Source organism: Herpailurus yagouaroundi, unplaced genomic scaffold (assembly GCF_014898765.1).
Source record: "Herpailurus yagouaroundi ecotype Mexico unplaced genomic scaffold, PumYag 140, whole genome shotgun sequence".
NCBI lineage: Eukaryota > Metazoa > Chordata > Mammalia > Carnivora > Felidae > Herpailurus > Herpailurus yagouaroundi.
The window spans coordinates 39,850,768-39,864,326 of record NW_024412395.1 but is presented as its reverse complement, the minus strand read 5'-3'; the positions used below and the strand labels follow the sequence as shown (position 1 = coordinate 39,864,326).

The 13,559-nt window shown below is 40.4% G+C and overlaps 1 protein-coding gene across 3 annotated transcripts in view; it reads left to right on the top strand.

The window, feature by feature from the left end:
- Nucleotides 1-2,600: 2,600 nt before the first annotated feature.
- ACVR1 (activin A receptor type 1) overlaps nucleotides 2,601-13,559 on the top strand; it is an 86,861-nt gene continuing 75,902 nt past the window's right edge. The window contains exons 1-2 of one of the 3 annotated variants that reach the window (XM_040475137.1): nucleotides 2,601-2,906; nucleotides 9,811-9,972. The gene's annotated coding sequence lies outside the window, so the exon portion shown is untranslated. The remainder of the gene's footprint in view (nucleotides 2,907-9,810; nucleotides 9,973-13,559) is intronic. The other 2 variants (XM_040475138.1, XM_040475136.1) reach the window with 2 other exon arrangements.

Below are 13,559 nucleotides of genomic sequence, written 5' to 3'. Positions count from 1 at the left end.
AATGAGTTTCCTTAACATCCATCACCGTACAAGGGATGATGTCTTGAAAGGACAAGACTTTTCAGTATTGGGAAGCTACAATTTCTGGAGGCCAAGGATACAGTTATAATTAAATACTTGAGGAAACTTGTCCTGAATTTTTTTTTCTTCCTGTTGCTTAGCTGCTATGTTGACTGCCAAGAACTTGTTTGATTTTAAGTATCTTTTATGCTTGCCTGTTACTCGGGTCCCATCATATTACAATAACTTTTAAGAAACTATGCATGTTCTCTTAAATTGGATTAAAGAAAAATATACTGCTATGTTAAACCTGCATTTGGAGTAAGAACTTTTTTTTTTTTTATTTCTCTTTCTCCCCTTTCCTCACTCTCACCCTTCACCACTTCACAGGAATGTGCCTCTAGCTTCTATAAAGGGTCAGATTTTCATATGGCACGATTAGCCACCAATAATTAAACCTCAATAGCCAAACAAATGAGTTGGCTAAGATTTTAGGAAAAAACTCAGCTCAATGGAAGTTTTGGGACAAGATGCTGAAGTTTGCTACATAGATATTTTTATAGCACTTCCCCCTCTCCCCCTCTCTTCTCTCTCTTTCTTTTTTTTTTTTTTTAATTTTAATCACTCTTGGGGTTTTGTGCATAACTGCTTTCCACTACCTTTCAGGCTCTGCCAAGCTTGCTTATTGGCATGAAGTATATTTGTGGGGAGATGGGTCCTGAGTAGAACGTTTGAAGACCTAAGTTTCTGGCATTTGCTCTCCACTTAGCTCCCTTTTTGCCAACCTGTTCTTCCTTGTGGTACACCACCGTTTTGACTTCAATCCATGGTGGAGAGCCTGATGAATTCTAAAGCAAATCTTAAATTACGTTTAATTTGAAGAGTTTTATCCGATAACTCCTGAGCACCAACTATGTGTTAGGTATTGGGAAGGAATGATATAGCAGAAGGATAATATGTGAATCTCTTCTAGTTTTAAATTGGCTGTGAGACAAACCCTGTTCAAGGCAGGGGATCAAGTGCCAGGTTGAGTCATATAGAGTAAAAATACTGGATGAATCGGAATGGAAAGATCTGGACAAAAGAAGAATCCTTAGAAAAGGCTGAACAGAGACAGGAGAAGCTGAGCCTGCTCTTGAAGGAATTCCTTGCGGTGAAGGTAATAGGTAAGACTGGGGAGTTGGAAGGGAAATAGAAGCACCTTTGTAATTAAACAGTCAATCTCTGATCGTTCTTCGGATGATTCTTGTTTTGAAAGAATCAGGAAAATATGCACCCGTGTTTTCTTATTTTCCTATTGTCTAAAGCCCCTTCCCAAACAGTATCTATGAATTAAAGACATAGTTAGTGCCAGGCGGGGTAGCTTAACAGCGGCCCCCTTCTAAAACACAGTTTTTTGCCCAAGGGGAAGGCAACGTCAATGTGAGACCCTGACCACCAAATTTCCCTGGCTCCAGCGGCTTGGAAAACACCGGGATTTTAGCAATTGGTTCTGAAACTGAAGGTTGTGGATGCTGCTTCACGAATGAGTCTGTTTTTACAGATGTCCACTCTAGAAATGGGTTTTTACCCTCTGACTTCTCTAAATGATTGCTGAAAATGCAAAATTTCTGGTTGACTTTCCTATGGGGGAGATATTGTTGTCTTATTTTTTGTGTGCCTTTTACATAGCTAGGCTGTCTTTTCAAATTGGTTGTGAGCCTTCATTTAAACGGAAGCAAGGAGAGTTGGTATTAGTTGTAAAGCATTCCCCTTGAATTTCAAGGTTCATGTGGTTTTCCTTCCCAATAATTATTTAGGAATGCTGTATTTTGGGTTTGTTTTCTGCTTAAATTTATTTACATGAACGTTTTCTTGGCAAAATGTTCCCTGAGGTTAAAAACAAACAAAAAAAAAAGGTGCTGTTTTTTTGAAAGGAGTAAGTTCTTCAGTGTTTTGTGTGACTTATTTGGATGGAAAAATTTGGTTCTAATAAAAATTTCCTCTTCCTTTGGCAAATGTTGATGTTTTTAAAGTCTTCCCAAAGGAAAGGGGAACTTGGGTGGCTGTGTGTTTTTTTGTTAGTTATCTAGACCCCTTCCCTTCCGCTTGTTGTTCTTTCCCCACTATTGTTTTATGAGCCTTTGAACTAGTTCTGTCTATGACTGAGAATGGGTTGGAAGTGGACCTAAACCAGATTGCTTCTGGGTGGGATACACAAGGAACTGGTTACTCTGGTGCAATGGGCTATCTAGGAGCAGCTGGGGGTCTGGAGAGAGACTTTCATTCTATACCTGTGTACCATTTGAGTGGTTTTGTTTTTAACCAAGTACATATAATAATTAATATGTACAAAGCCTTTTTTTTTTTTTTTTTTGCTGTTTTTGTAATGGGCTGGAGTCCATGGTATATGGGCTTTGAAAGAACTTGATTTTGAAGTTTACCAACATCCTGTGTGGCATTGTTTTTCAGCGCCTTCCATATTTGCCTCAGTTGTAAATTGGCCTTAGTTTTGGGGTCCCAACTGAAAGCCTTGTCAGGTGTGCACTTTGAGCCAGCACACTCACAACTGCGGAAATTTCTTCTCTTAGCTGGTGTTCTTTCTTTTTCCCCAACTGCAGCCCGGAGCCGCTTGTGAGTGTCACGTTGCCGGAGCAGAACTACTGGGAAGCTTCTTCCTCCAGGAGACTCCAGGAGCACCTCTCCCACTCCGCTGGTCTCCGGTGAATGGGGGACGAGAGAGCGGAGCTCTGAACCAGAGCGCCCTGCCCGAGGGACCGTGGCGCGACATGACGGGGCACCAGCCCTAAGGTAGCTGAGTCAGCTTACCCAGGAGCTCTCCGGAGCAGCGTTGCCAGAGCCAGCTCTAGAGCCATTTCAACAGATCACCTCGTTTAATGCTCTTTGGCAGAGATCAAATCTACACGGTAAATTCTTAGCCACAGTGATGATTTCGTTGGTTTGTATGAATCCAGTATAAAAAGGTTAGGGCTCTAGCCTCATAGTGCTTAATTCTTGCGTTGCCTTGAAGGTGGGCTTCTCTCTCTCTGTCTCTGTGGCAGAGCTGCTCGGTTATTCTTTAACTTTGGCCAGTTTATTCCAATATTATCAATATTTCCCTACATACGAAATACTTCTCCCGTTCTTTCCCCCTTACGGGGCCACTTTTCTTTTTTTCTCTTTCAGACGGACTATGTTTCATGGCAGTTTTAGAATGACAGCAAGATTGAGCAGAAAGTACAGAGAGTTCTCCTGTACCCCCTGGCCCCATACACAACCTCTCCCACTGCAGCAGGACCCCCTTTTTTCGCCCCTGTGCTTTCCATGGTTTGTTGCCCACAGTCAGCCGTGGTCAGCAGATGAAGCAGATGATCCTCCTTCTGATATGTGGTCAGCAGGTCAATGGTAGCCTAATGCTAGGTCACAACGCCTACGTCATTCGCCTCACTTCATCCTATCATGTAGGCATTTTATTATCTCACATCACCACACGAAGGGTGAGGTATAGTGCATAGAAAATATTTTGAGAGAGAGAGAGAGAGAGAGAGAGAGAGAGAGAGAGAGAGAGAGAGAGAGAAAACGTTTACATAACTTTTATTATAGTCCTGTATGTTGTCATTGTTTTATTTCACTATTAGTTGTTGATCTTCTCCTGTGCCTAACTTACACATTAAACATTATCTTAGGTATGTATGTGTAAGAAAAAAAACGTGGCATATATAGGTTTCGGTACTATCCATGGTTTCAGGCATCCATTGGAGGTCTTGGAATGTATCCCTCATGGATAAGGAGGGACTACTGTATCAGTGTAGTGGTACATTAATTACAGTTGTTGAGCCTGTGTTGACCCATCATTATCACCCAATGCCCATGGTTTTACATTAGGGTTCACTCTTGGTGTTGTTTGTTCTATAGGTTGGGGACAAATGTATAATGACCCTATCCACCATTTCCAGTATCAAACAGAAAAATTTCACTGCCCTGAAAATCCTCTGTGCTCCGTCTATTAATAATTCTTCTCTCCCCCAGTCACTCCCTGGAAACTACTGATCTTTTTATTGCCTCCATACTTTTACCTTTTCCAGAACTACATTTTCATAATATGCTTCCTATGGAGTATTTTGAAATCTATATAAAGCATTCTTGCTATCATTGTGTTAAACTATAGGGGAATACAAATATTTTTATTTTATTTTATTTTAAAGATTTTATTTTGAGTAACCTCTACATCCAGTGTGGAACTTGAACTCACAACCCTGTGATCCAGAGTCGCATGCTTGGGGTGCCTCAGTGGCTCAGTTTGTTAAGCACCCGATTCTTGATTTCAGTTTAGTTCGTGATGTCACAGTTTGTGAGGTTGAGCCCTGCTTGGGATTGTCTCTCTTCCTCTCTCTCTGCCCCTCCCCTGCTCATGCTCGTTCTCGTTCTCTCTCTCTCTCTCTCTCTCTCTCAAAATAAATAAATAAGTAAACATTAAAAAAAGAGAAAGAGGGGTGCCTGGGTACCTGGGTGGCTCAGTTGGTTGAGCGTCCGACTTCGGCTCAGGTCATGATCTTGCAGTTCTTGAGTTCGAGCCCTGCATCAGGCTCTGTGCTGACAGCTCAGAGCCTGGACCCTGCTTCAGATTCTGGGTCTCCCTCTCTCTCTGCCCCTTCCCTGCTCATACTCTGTCTTTCTCTGTCTCTCAAAAATGAATAAACATTAAAAAAAAAAAAAGAGTTGCATGCTCTACTGACAAAGCCAGCTGTGCACCCCACAAATACCTACTTTAGAATGGAGTCTATAAGATGTTTCTGTGAGGGGAGGCCTGAAGTGCTAAATATTGGTGGGTGTGTCTCTTGAGCTGAATGTTCAGGTTGCTCAGATATGGTTGGAAACTTGCACATAGACACAGAAACACGTAACTCAGGATTAAGGCTTGTAAGGGTCGGTCTATGCAGCCTCCTTGGTTCAACACTTTTGGAAAGTCTCCAGTACCTGTCCGACGTTTTTGTTTTGTTTTGTTTTGTTTTGTTTTGTTTTGTTTTGTTTTGTTTTGTTTTTAAAGGAAAGTCTAATTTACTATTTTTAAAAACCTTATTCTTTATGTAAATAGTTTATTTTTGATTATTTAATTGCAAGTATTACAAAACAGTATAAAATACAGACATAGGTACAGGTAAAATTTCCTCTCTGTCTTTGCTCTTTTGCCCATAGCTGATAATTTGAAACACATACTTACTCATACACAGATCTTATCGTATTACAAACAGTATGCATATTCATTATGTTGAAAGCTTGATGAACATGACTATACATTTTGTTTTACAAGTTGCTTTTTCCTTCCACTTGATAAGTTGTGGGCATTTTCCCTTTCAAGAAGAATTTTTCCTTTTAAGCAGAATGTCAGTCTAAATAATGACTGCTTAGTGTTCCTTATAAGGCTGTAACGTAATAACCGGTCCTCAAGTGAGGGGTTAGCCTATAATTTAAAGGGGGATGCGGGGGGAGACCTTTCGCATTAGGCAGAAAACAAAAGCCACGGCTGTTGACATTGGACTTTTAGTCTTAACGATGTGAGTTTTTATTTTCCAAGGCAGATGATGCACAGCTTTGGATTGTTGCCCAGGTGACAGTTATGGCAATTTTTCATCTTCTGTGTGACTGCAAGGAACTTCTTAGGCACCAGGCTGTGTTAATATATTAGTGGAATTGTTGGTTTTGGCTGCCATCCTTGGAGCATTTTGAAATATTTTCATGCCCATTTAAGGTGGGCATGAGGTTGAATTAGTTTTAAGAGGAAGTAATGAATAACAGGGACGGAACTAAGAGACTGACTTTATTTTGCATATGTATTTGTTTGAACGAGTAGGAGATGATGGTGTTTGTTAATTGCTAACCCTGTGATTCTTAATTATGAAACAGGGTTAAGATTGTTCAGCTCACTGGTTTTCCAAGTGTGTTTGACAGTAAGAATCGCCAGAGAAGTGTTCAGATTTCTAGGGGTTAGAGATAAATATTTGTAATGTTTTTCCTTGGTAAAATATTTATATTCAGGAGGTGATACAATCAATGTTTATAAGATTAAAAAGGTACAAAAGTGAGAAAAAATAAGCCTCACTCCTCCCCATCTCCCAAGTGCCCAATTATTCTTCCTAGAGGCAATTCCTACCAAAAATTCCTACCAGTTTTTTGTGTTTTCTTTCAGAGATTTCAGGGCATATATAATATACAACACATAACCTACAGATTATTGCAATTTCTTTTGTGTGTGTGTGTGTGTGTGTGGTTTTTTTTAACCCAGATGGTAACAATATATACTATTTTGTACCTTTTTTCACTGAGATAAAATTTCTTGGAAGATCTTATATTAATACTACATTCTTTTCTTCTTAATTTTTGAAATGTTCATTTTTGAGCGAGAGCGAGTATGAGTGAGTGGGGGAGAGGCAGGAAGAGAGGGGGACAGAGGATCCGAGGTGGGCTCCCCACTGACAGCACAGAGCCCGACACGGGGCTCAAACTCAAAGTGCGAGATCATGACCTGAGCAGAAGTCAGACGCCCAACCGACTGAGCCACCCAGGCACCCCAATACTGCATTCTTTTTTAATGGATGCCTAGTATTCTACTGTGGACCAGTGCTGTAATTTACGTAACCAGTACTATGTTGATGGCCATCTAGATCCCTTCTAGTTTATTTTTTATTGTGAACACGGCTGTAGGGAATAACCTTGTACATATAATATTTCAAACAGGGTCACAAACATATCTGTAGGATCCATTTCTTGCAGTAGAACTGCTATGTAAAAGGGTACACGCTTTTTAAATTTTGTATAAATTTATTGCCAAGTTGCTCTGCTCATTGAGCTTGTGGAGTTTTTGATTTCAACAGCAGTGGATGAGAACACTGCTTCCTCATACGCTTGCTGATCACAGTATGATTGTCAAAGGTGTTTTTCTTTGCCAAATAGATAGGTGAGAAATGACAGTTTAATGTAGCTTTAGTTTGCGTTTTTATTTCCGTTGACATCGAGCATCTTTTCATAATTTTAAACACTTTCCAATTGTGTTCCTTGTATGTTGGTGTCCTTTGTCTATTTTCCTATTGGGTTATTGATTTTTTTTTTATTATCAGTTCATAGGTGTTCCTATGCATTAACAAAATTAAGTGTGACAAGTGATATTTATGTTTTGTCATTTGCACAGAAATAATTATTGTGCTGTGCATATTATTTAAAATCGTGTCTACTTAAATATACCAATTTATTCACTCAGCAAATACTTATCGAATGCCTCTTATATATTAGGCACTTGTTCTGGGCAGCTGTGTATATATAATAGTGAAGAAAACAGATCCCAATTCTTGCTACATGGAGCTTACATTGTAGTGGAAGAGACAGTCAATAAAAGATGTTCAAAAACATTTGTAGCGCTACATAGATAATCAAACTTTCTGTGACTTCAGGAATTCGTATCACAGGAAAAAGACCTTTTCCATTTCTAAACTAAAAATCTATCTCGTGATCCCTTGTATGTCATGTGGCTCGGTGTTTTTTAGGTTTAAATCTTTGATCCATCTGGAATGTTAGGTATGAATCCAACTTAATTTTTCTCTATTAATTAGGATAAGGCTGAGTTGCTGTAACCAGGGGATATGCTATGGTTCAAAGAACATGGAAGTTGATTTTTGTCCTCACCTAAAGGTACCGGTGTGAGCAAACCAGGTCAGCAGACCAGCCCCTATCCACTGGTCATTGAGATTTATGTTCCTTCTGTCCAGTATTTATCTGCATGGTCATAGATGGGTTGCTCCTGTACCTGGGCTCCCTCCATGCAAAGGACAATGGAGAAAGTCCAGGGCAAGTGATCAGAAGTTGCACATACACCACTTATACTTCCATTGGTGAGAACGTGGTCTTGGGGTGCATCAAGCTGCAAGGGAGAGTGGGGAACGCAGTCTCTGTGGGTCAGCATGTGCCCAAGAAGCAGCCAAGAAGGAATTTTAGTGAGAAATTAGTGGTCTCTGTCATACTGGCTAGTTGTTCCAATTTTACTGAAAGTCCCAACTTTTCTTCTTTGATTTCTTTTGTATTCTATATTCTCCTGTACATCTTGGTCCATTTTTGGGGTATCCATTTAGTTTCACTGATCTATCTGCCCATGCGTGTACCAGGATCACAGCTTTTTAACTCTCAGAGCTTATAGGTGTTACTCCTTGTGATGGGGGCAGTTCCATTTTGCAGAATTTTCATGTTTTCTTTAAGTTCCATTTGGTGGAATTTTAAAGTGCCATTTCACAGAATATTCATTCATGTCTATTTTCATGTGTGAGGTTTTAAAAAGTATATGGGCACTTGGGGTGCCTGGGTGGCTCAGTTGGTTAAGCGTCTGACTCTTCATTGTGGCTCAGGTCATGATCTCACTGTTGTGAGATCAAGCCCCACATCCGGCTTCGTGCTGAGTGTGGAGCCTGCTTGGGATTCTCTCTCTCCCTCTCTCTCTGCCCCTGTTCTGCTTACTCTTTATCTCTCTCAAAATTAAAAAAAAAAATAATAAAAATAAATTAAAAATACATGAACTTTAAAATAATCATATCTAGTCGCCACTCTCTCCCCTGTAAGAAGAACACCTGCTGATATCATTATCGGGATTGTTATATGTATATATACGAGGGCTCACATCTTTATGATTTTAATTTTTGTTGCTTGATGATAGCTTTACACTGTGCTTGGGAAACATTGATCTGGACTCTACAATCTTCCTATCCTTGGCCCGTGAAACTTATATAATTGAAGGAGGAGAGAGGAAGGACCAGCCTATCATATGATGTATTAATTTTATTTAATACTTGATTTCTGATTATGACTAGCTAACTCATGCCTATTTCTCTATTAACAGTTAATAAACTTGGAACTTGCAAAAACAGTTTTCATGTTGAAGATAAAAAATAGTTGATATTTCAAAAGTTTATTTACAAAACCTTATTTATGTCACAGAACTGGGGAGATTTTTGTGTATGTATACGATACACAGTGCTGTTACTTCCTGAGAGAGAGAGAGAGAGAGAGAGAGGGTGAGAGCGAGCATGCGTGTGCGTCTGTGTGTGTGTTTTATCATGAATGTGCCCCTTTTTTTTTTTTTTTTTTTTTGTTTTTTAACAGCACACATTCTGCTTTGGTCTTCTTTTTATCTTTTTATTATAAGATCAAACACAGCTATCCACATAAACCATACATAGTTTAGGTAATTATTATAAAGGGAATATTTTTTGTGACCACCACACAGATCAAGAGAGAGAGTATTAGCAGTTTCCCTTGAGCCTCTGGTGTGTCCCAGGCCAGACATAGCCCCTCTCTCCCTCCAGAAGTCACTGCTTTCTTCACTTCTGTAATAATTGCTCTGTTGCCTTTCTTTATGGTTTTATCACCCATGTGTGCATACCTAGCCCCTGTACTCTAGTCTTGAGCATCCTTTTATGTCTTTTAAGTCTCTCAAACCTCAGGTTCCCCCAGCAACCCTTTCCTTTCCTTCTTTCCTTATAGGTTATCTGTTGAAGAACTCATCCATTTGATCTCTAATTTCCTACTGGCTGGATTTGGTGATGGTAACCATGGTTCAATTCAACTTGTTCTTTTTCTTTTAGTGAGAAGTGGTGTTTTAACTCCACTGTCTGGGCACTAGGAATACATACTGCCTAGGTCATTGTTTCTAGGCCTTTTAGTAGACAAAGGATAACTATATATAGAATACTTCGTAAGTTCATACTGGTGCTTCCAATTCAAATTGAGTTTATATGGTTCTTACTTAACCTTTTCTCTATTACATGTATATTTCCTTTATTTCCCACACAGATTTCTGGTTCTCTGAAACAGCGGGAGATGCTAGAATTCGAATATACCATAGTAACTCATTTGCTTTCTGCCACATTATATACAGAGTATTCTCAGTACTGCCACAATCCTAACACTGAACCTCTCGTTATAATAACGGGAAACAGTGAAAACAACTTATTGGTATGCTATCCCCATTTTCCCTGTGATTTTTTTTTGTGTGTGTGTGTTGGGGGGGGAATGCAGGGGATGTTTATAGTTGAAAATCAGGCAAATTGAAACACTGATTAGCTTTTAGATGATATTTGGAAGAGGGATACTTTTAATTTTGTTAGGTGAGATGTTGATTTTATAGTTGTATTTAGAAGAAGTCCTTATTTGTGAGAGAATTTGCGGGTGAAATGATGTGACATCTGGGATGCTCATTAAAATACCACAGGAAGAAAATGGGCAGAACAGAGGAAATAAGATCACTTATTTTTGAAACTAGATGGTAGGATGGTGCTTATGATTAAACCTGGGGGGTCAAAAATCGGGTTTTTTAAATACTTTTCAGTTTTTACGTAATTTGAAATATCTAATACAATTTTTTTTAACGTTTATTTTTGAGACAGAGAGAGACAGAGCATGAATGGGGGAGGGGCAGAGAGAGAGGGAGACACTGAACCGGAAGCAGGCTCCAGGCTCCGAGCCATCAGCCCAGAGCCCGACGCGGGGCTCGAACTCACGGACCACGAGATCGTGACCTGAGCTGAAGTCGGACGCTTAACCGACTGAGCCACCCAGGCACCCCTCTAATACAATTTTTTAAATTAATTTTATAAACAATGGAAAGACAAGGACATATGGTGGCAGAAGAAGGTGATAAGGATAGGAGTATATGAGTAACGAATGGGCGATCCCATTCTCCACCTGGTGGTTCAGTCTCAGCTCAGTGGCCTTGATGCTATGGAATTGGGTACCATCTTGAGTGAGAAGAGGGAGCAGAGATGTGAGGCCCTGTGGGAAACTAAGATTTCAGGGATGAGTGGCAGAAGAGGAAAACCCCATCCAAGGAAACTGAGAAGGTCCAAACCATAAAAGTAAAGATCTAGGGAGAGTGGAGCCTCTGAATCCCAGCCAGGGAGGAACCCAGGGACAGAAGGGGGTCATCACCACCATGTTGCAGAATGGGCAAGTGAGCCCCCCCTCTATTCTCAGCACCACCTGAATTGCTGAGGGCTTAGGGGGTTCCTGGGCCTCATGTCTGGTCAATCGAATCAAAATCTCAGATCCCTTACAGATATGAAGGATAAGGTAAGGTCTACAAAGAGACCCTTAACAAGAGGCACTTCAGTGATGGATTGGATAGAGGAGTGGGAGCACATGGAAGGAACAGATTGCTCTTGCTAGAAAGTGTTCTATGAAGGATGAAGAGGGTCAATGTGGGAGGACTAGGGCCTGAGGTAGGAGGTGGTTGTCCAAATAGCTGTCACTTACAATAATAGAAGAGGTTTGTCTGTTAAAATGGAGAACGTGAATGGTTCCCCAGGCAAGATGGCCGAATGGTCAGGCTCAACATGGGCATCTGCCACCCCTCAACCGGAGAGATTATTTTTTGGCAAGAACTTGATTTTTGATGGTTCAGGGAAAGCTTGGAAATCATCATCATGGAATAGATGTTCCTTTTATTTGTTATTATTTTGAATTACGTATTAAAAGAGGAGAGGCGCCCAGGTCTTCAGTACCTTTGCTTCTCAAGTTCCATCAGGCCTTAGGGCCCATCCCTGAGGAAGAAGGAAGGAATGGGGTCTGCAGGACTGACCAGGCACTTGTTTTTGTCATTCAGGGCTCTCTTCGCTCCTCTTCACGGTCTCTGATTTCTTTTTCTTGGTTTCCTTTCCTTTTGTGCTCAGGTGGGCACTGTCATGTGCGTGGAACCTCTAAAAAGTGTTGCCTGGTGTGGGGTGATAGTTTTCAGTTATTTGCTTTGGGACTATTGGAGGGATTCCCACATTTCACGATTTCATAATCACAGTCTTCGAAGGTTGTGGGGAGAGGACTGACGATCCCGTTCCTCCTGTTTTCCTCGGCCGGCCTTTGGGTCTTTGTTTTGTTTTGAATAACAGATTGGATTCCTCATTTCTACCCTGTAGGCTTTCTACCTCACAGTACTTGGGAGCACCAGCTATTTCCTAGATTTCATTTCTTTCTCCCCACGTAGTAGAACTCATTTATTTTTACGTTTAACTGGCCATTAATTTCTTTTGTAGGTCACGGAGTGTTTGGGGTTGGGCAGGTGGTTTTTCAGTTCCTTCAGTTTTCTGGTCTCTCTCTGCCCGGGACGCAGAGCCTCTCCCAGCCGTGACTCCCCTTCTTCTCCTTGTTGTCTGTTGTGGTTACTTCAGTGCTAACCCGTTCGACTTGTGCACTGTCCCTGTGTACACAGTTCCACTTTCTTTCTCATGATCGTATTTATACTTTTGATGGATATATTTAAATGAACAGCTGTGCATTTGTTGAGTCATACCACAATTATCTGATTCTGCTTTAGCTGCTCAACTGGCAAAAGCATATTTCAAGCTAAGTTGTGAGAGAATTCCATTAATCACATTCTAGTCCGGGGAGGGGAGAGGAAGAAGACCACTAAGAGAAGTCTTTGTAGAGATTGTTAATTAGTTACTCCATTATTTTAGAGTAGGTTGATTTAGTTGCTCTTTGAGGGGTCACCTGAAGAAACTTGACAAAGATGTAAATAACTATAAAGGTTTAATGATATCAGTCTTGTAAGCAAAATTCCGCGGAATCATTGCTGTGTAGATAAAGATAGTAGCTGGTGCTGGTCTGTTTAAACAGATAAGGGGTCCTTTAAAAGTGCTCCTTTCTGTAAAGACCAGTATTTTTGACTGAACATTTCATGAATTCATTGGCAGAGTATTTTGTTGTAAGCCTCCTGGACAGATAACCTATGATACCGAAGATGTTACAACTTTTCTTTTTGTTCAAATATATTAATTGCTAATTGTAACTCTGATTGAGTCTTTGGCTTCCACCAGCCAGATCTGTTTTTCTCTTGACACTTCCTTGGGGTTCTTTCTGGAGGTTATTAATAGGCATGGAAGCATGGCTTTCCAAATAGCATCAATAACTGTTAGAAGACTGGGGGTGGGAGGAGGAGATAATATGTCAATTTCTGACTTGTAGAAGATGTATTTTCAAGCTACAGAAGCTGTCTCAGAGGTCACTGGGGATGGCTCTGGGCAGATCGGCTGGTATCTGCAACTAGAGCTCCATGCGGTCCTTTCCAAATGGGATATTGTCCACCAGGGAGTTGTCTGGTATACCCGGAGTCTGCCAGCCGACTTTTTGTTTGGCTGCTTCTCTTGGATGACACCTTGGAAAACTGAAATCCAAGTTACAAAGGAGATCTTTTCATTTATCTCAAATACCTGGTTGCTACTATATTAAATTGAGAATGAGGAGTATTACCCTCCCCCAGTCATTTCCTTGCCAGGCTGTATACAATTCCTCAAACCTCCCCTCCCTCTCCCCACCTGAACCAAAGCATAGCATAGACTAAGAAGTTAAAGTTACCGTGTCTTAATTGATATTGAGTGCCCAGTATGTGCCAGGCATGGCGATGTAGCCATGAGTTAGGTAGAATTTTTACTCTCGTGTTAAATATTAAATATATATATATGTATGTATATATATATATATATATATATATATATGTAATGTTTTTTTTTTTTTTTCAACGTTTATTTATTTTCGGGACAGAGAGAGACAGA